This window comes from Pinus tabuliformis, chromosome 2_2 (assembly GCF_031772625.1).
Source record: "Pinus tabuliformis cultivar Carrire ecotype Pingquan chromosome 2_2, CPIR1, whole genome shotgun sequence".
Classification (NCBI taxonomy): Eukaryota; Viridiplantae; Streptophyta; class Pinopsida; order Pinales; family Pinaceae; genus Pinus; species Pinus tabuliformis.
In genome coordinates this window covers 753,103,000-753,108,959 of record NC_142300.1, presented here as the reverse complement: position 1 = coordinate 753,108,959, position 5,960 = coordinate 753,103,000, and the positions used below count along the sequence as shown (strand labels likewise).

The 5,960-nt window shown below is 38.2% G+C and overlaps 1 pseudogene; it reads right to left on the bottom strand.

The window, feature by feature from the left end:
* Positions 1 to 1,220: 1,220 nt before the first annotated feature.
* On the bottom strand, positions 1,221 to 3,167 carry LOC149194888 (uncharacterized; annotated as a pseudogene).
* Positions 3,168 to 5,960: the final 2,793 nt, after the last annotated feature.

Here is a 5,960-nt window from a genome sequence, read left to right as displayed (position 1 = left end):
ATATGGAACCACAACGCATAAATGCACACAGGAAATCAGAGCACAACCAGTGAATTCTGAGTGATTGTACACCTATGCAACTGTAAAAGAAATTAAAGAAAAGATAAAATCATACATTCTGAACATAGAAATCCTTCATGAATCCTGAGAAGAAAAGCAGCCAAATTATATTACTGAACTCTGTCTTTACATAAGCCAAAATAGTACTCTGTTATCAAATTTCCAACCCTCATTACATTGCTGTTTCAACTATATATAGAATCCTTATTCTAACTAATTCGAGCTTCCTCCTCCAGCATGAGGGGAGTCGATAACTACCTCTACTGACACCTATCAGCTATTGAACTAACTAATAAATACAACTAAAGTGCTAACTGGAGTTTTTAAAGAGTTCTAAAATAAATATGACTCTAACTCCATGTTCCATGCATAATGGTCTCTCCTTGTTCTTTGACACCTGGTCCTCTTTCGATTTGGCTAAGATGGATGTTTAATGTTCCATATTGACCTTGAATGCTGAATCTTTTAACTGCTCAGAAGTATTAGGAGATTTCCCTTTCTTCTTGGCTTCAGTTTTCCTCAAAATGCTCGAATGTACAGAAGCATGTCTTCTAGCTTTTAATAACCCAAAACATGGAACACTGCCACGTTCTTGATGTGCTGTGAGCTTCATCGATGGACATGTGTGCAGGCAAAATTTCCTTGTATTCACATCATTTGATACCTCTTGAACGGTGATAAAGGGACTTTATGACAAAAATCCAAAATTGGATTTGAATATTCAAGCCTTTAAAGCATCCACCTGTCTTGATCTGATTGACTATCGTTGCTCTAGCTGGTGTCTTGCATACCCTTTGGTGTTTCCCTTTCAAATTCCCGCTCATAATACAAAACTGCCTGTCTGTGTTAAAATCATCACCTACAGCAGTTTCGTAGCGCGCTACGAAACTGCTGTGTAATTTCAAAAACACAGTCTTCAGTAAAGGTCTCAATGTTCTCTGTGGATTTTCGTTCAACATATTTTGAACTAGGTTCATCTTCATTAAATGGAGATAAGCCGATAAATTTATTTTTTAACTCATTTGTTTGCGTCATATCTATACTTGAAGATGTAAATATGTCTTTACCATCATGTTTGGTTTCTGTATTTTCTCCATTAAGCCACATTCCAGAGGAAAGAGGCTTATTCCACGATGGTTGGAGGAAAACCACAATGTTTGTCAGCTTACATCTGCTCTTTCTGAAGGTCTGTAAACACAATGAACTGTGGCACGAAGCTTCCCATCTGACAAAATTTGTGCTGCCTCGCCAACTTGGATGATCAGACCACCTGAAGCGGCACTTGCAAACATTTCCTTTCCATTAACAGTGTTGAGGATCTTCAAATATGTATGACCATCGGGAGAGGAACACTCTCGAGCATCTTGATTCGTTATAGTACAACCATTTTCAATATTTCTAGTAGAAAGCTCAAAGGTTGAAAGAAACAAAGGTGCAGTAAGCAAAGTAAAAATTCCGTAATCATAGTGCCACTGTTTCCAGAGATCACACGCGGGAGGGCTGGGCAATATGTCAGTCTGCTTATGAAATGAAGCATTCTTTTCAGGCACAGGATGGTGACCTTTCCCTTCGACATTTTGGTCTGAACTCACTGGCAAACAGTTTCTTGAATGTGCACATCCCAACTGAAATCCAACATCCTTAACAGAAAGTCTTTTTTTTTAGTTCTCTTTGTATTTACAGAGTTCATCAACAGAATTCTTTCACTGAGTGAATGATAGTGGATGAGACAACCCTTTGCTGTGGAAGATTCCAATATTGTGTTCTCTTGCATCAAACGCATCCCATCTTAGAAATGCTACTCTGGGAGGAAAGGCAAGATCTGCTGCCTGTTCATACTTGGTATGCCTTAAAACTATGCTATCTAGAACTTTGTACTTGAGAGAAATCAGAGCCTGATGACCTTCATATCTGTAGCCCCATTTCTTTATCGGATTTGCAACATACTTATTCCACCAGCAAAATGGTGTAGTGGTGAATGACCACAATGATCACATTTCCGCCAATGCTTCCCAAAGTTGTAATCAAGTGATTTGCAGTCGCATTTCTTACAGAATTAATAGGAGTAAGGATAGATATCTAAGAACCGAACAAGTGAATACAATTCTCCCACACAATTTTGAAGAGGAGTGCCACTGAGAGCCCACTTGTAACATAACTGTAATGAGAATACATCTTTAGCTATGCTGCATCTTCTATTCTTGATAAAATGGGCCTCATCCAATATTATTCGATTCCATTTGACTGAATGTAGAACAGAGGACCCTGTGTCAGCTGATGAACCTGAGGCATTGTTGGCAGCCTCTATAGTATCTTCAAAATCGGTACTCACGTTTTTCTTCTTTCTCCATTTCCTTTGACCCTTACCCTCCACATATCCATCGGTCTCTTTCATCTGCGATTTGCATTTCCTCCTGCCAGAAGCCAGTTCGAATTTTTCATCATCTATTGATCTCTTAGACTTTCGTTTCCCCTTCAACTTCTTGTCATGGACATCTGTTTCACTATCAGTATCCGCATTACCTGACTTCCTTTTTTACATTTTTTCATTGGCATTGCTTTTCAGTTTTCACGGCAGTGGGTCCACAAAAGAAACGGAGGTGGATGGCCAACCGATCTGGATAAAATAATTTAATACACCATTGACATTTTTCTTTTGCAGGCATCAAATGCTTTCTATGTTCTATCTCAACAATGGAATAAGTAGTCAAAACAAAATCGTATTGAGAAAGCTCGGCCACATCTTTACATCTATTTGCGCCATGATAAACCAAAACTTTAGTGCTTCCTTCAGCAGTGAACCGAGCAATCTCGTTCCTCCATTGAATAACAGCTACCATGGGACAAACAACAAGGGTGCCTTTAACCTGAGGTAGTACCTTGCAATCACTAAAACTGTCACCTTCAGATATTGCAGTTGCACATTGAACTAACAGCTGTTTGGAAGAGCTCCCTGTATGAACATTATCTTGCCGGTGACCAGTTGATGCATATGCTTCTTGTTGCAAAGAATTAGTTTGTGAAACAGAACATAAATCATAGATATTTGCAACACTGGGATAATCTATGCTTCCATTAGAATAATCCTTCAAGGTTGTGCTCTCCATCGGAGAATGCATAGGGGAATCCTCATACAGGAGGTTTTCTATTGTGTCTACCCATTCCCTGTCAATATATGTGCTTTGAGCGGGGCTAATGATACTTGCTTCATCAATATCACTAAAAAGTTCTCTCTCCAACTCTTGCAGCCATTGCCTGATGTATTCTGGATTTTCATCAAAGATACTACATGTATAGCTCCTCTTTGGCAATCTGATGTATGATACTACCTTGTATAGCTCCTCTTTGGCAATCTGATGTATGTTCCCCTGTGAGATTTTCACTAGATGCAAATTTCTGGAGGGAAGCATAACTTTGTACAATAGGCATGCTAGGATATTGACCTCCACTGGATACCAGAACTTCGGCCAATGTAGCGGGATTATAGGAAAAACCTTGAGAATGAAACACAACAGTATTATTTGTATATTGATGATAAGATCCAGCACTGTGACATGTCGAGTCAGATATTCCCACAGAATCCATAGGAGGCAGCTATGAAATATTGGCTATGGATTCGAACAAATCCTCAATTTCGTAGCGCAGCCAGTGCAAAACATGAATTATGCGCTACGAAATCACCTAGACAATTTCAGCTTTGAAACGAGTTTGGACATATGATATCCATGTGAGATGTGAGACCAATGATAGACTAAGACAGAGAATTGACCCCTTTATACATACCAACAATACTCTTAACAAGACTCCTATTCAAACTATTTAGACTCTAAAACCAGATGAAATGACTAGACCCAAAATTGACACCAACCCTTTGACAAACAATCGAACTGATGTGAACAATTTAAAATTTTTTCTTGAGTGATAACAGTGGCTCCACTTGGGATAGTGTGCTCCTGTAGTACACTAAGAACTCGTAGGTCTAGTGCCTTATCCATTTATGACAAACAGAAATTTTCTTGATAAGCATCCCCTTCAAGATTCTTGGGCCTTCACCTCGGGCTTAAACTTGATGATCACTGTAGGAGAAAAAAATCTACATCTACTGAAAAAATGCTCAGTCAACCTTGAGCTTATTTGCATTTTCCTACCTACCTACCCTATCAATTCAAACTTCTTTCAGCTCAATCAATGTGAAATTTCCAATGTAGCCAATCATTTGTCTTATCTGATATTTGAGTTTTTTGACTGCATCGGAGTTCAGAGCCACAATGATATTGTGATGACCACTGCCACTGAAATTGCCTCTGATCTTCATAGAAAAACTGAAACACTGGAGAGTAAAACTCTTCCATGTATTTAGCTATAGGATCCCAGAATACCTGATCAGCTTGATGGTTCTTGTAACTTTCTGGTTATGCAAACTGATCTTCAACAACAGTGTATACTTCCTCAATCGTGAAAGAGAAAGGAATCAACACTCTCTCCTTGTGTTATGCCATATAAAGCTTCTGAAAATAATGATCATGATTATGAAGACTACATGCCTGAATTTGACCTTGTAAACCTTCAATGTCTTTCTCAATGTCTTTAGCAACTTCATCCAAAAATTTCATCTTATCCTCTGCCTTACACTCAAATGATTTTAGATAAGAAGACAAGGACAAAGAAAAATTTTCCACTGTTTCTCCATTGCTATGATCATTATTCCATTGTTTGAAACCTTGAATTGAAGGAGAGTTTGCCACCATATCTGATATATCTATCCATTCCTCCAAGAACATAAGCCAAAAGTCTTCAAATGATTTGATGGATTTGGTAGGAAAGCTTTCAATCCACCGTTTACATTTCCCTTGAAATGAATCATAGAACAACATAATGCAAACATCCTCATGCTTAACTCTCAGAAGCTCTATAAAATCACAAAAATCTGATATATGCTTCAAAGTTAAACTCAGATCTTCTCCATTGAATTTTGGACCATTCCTTAGAAAATATGTATCCTTGGGAAAATGATTTGGGAAACCATGAATTCCTGAAAAATTTATGCATGCATACCTTGAAATAAGAATGGTAGCATCTGGGTCCTTCATAACTCCAGTGGAATCACCATGAATGTATGAATTTTGAATTCTTCAACAATGGAGTCGCCAAGATAGATTTGCAGCCTCAAAAACCTTCTAAGCTCCTGCTACCTTCAGAAGTTCAGCTTCATAATTTAGGGAATGAGTAATCTTCAGTCTCCCGGCAGACACACCAAAATGTTATCTCAAAATCAGGCCCTGGAAGGCTACAAACCAGGAAGACTTCAAGTAACTGTTTCAAACCAATCTTTTGACTAAGGCTTAGCCTCCTTAGCCTGAGAGGGCTCTCTCAAAGGGTTATTGATTTTGATTAAGAATAAGATGGCTAACTCTTGTGAAATAACAGTGATAAATATGAAGGTTGGACAAACATTTCATAAGTTTCCATTGGGCCTATGGAGTCAATCACACTTCAGTAAACAATGATACTGCCTTTACATAGAAGTCAGGGCACTTAGCATTTGAAAATTCAGAACACAACACATATGGAACCACAGCTCATAAATGCACACAGGAAATCAGAGCACAACCAGTGAATTCTGAGTGATTGTACACCTATGCAACTGTAAAAGACATTAAAGAAAAGATAAAATCATACATTCTGAACATAGAAATCCTTCATGAATCCTGAGAAGAAAAGCAGCCAAATTATATTAATGAACTCTATCTTTACATAAGCCAAAACAGTACTCTGTTATCAAATTTCCAACCCTCATTACATTGCTGTTTCAGCTATATATAGAATCCTTATTCTAACTTATTCGAGCTTCCTCCTCCAGCATGAGGGGAGTTGATAACTACCTCTACTGACACCTATCA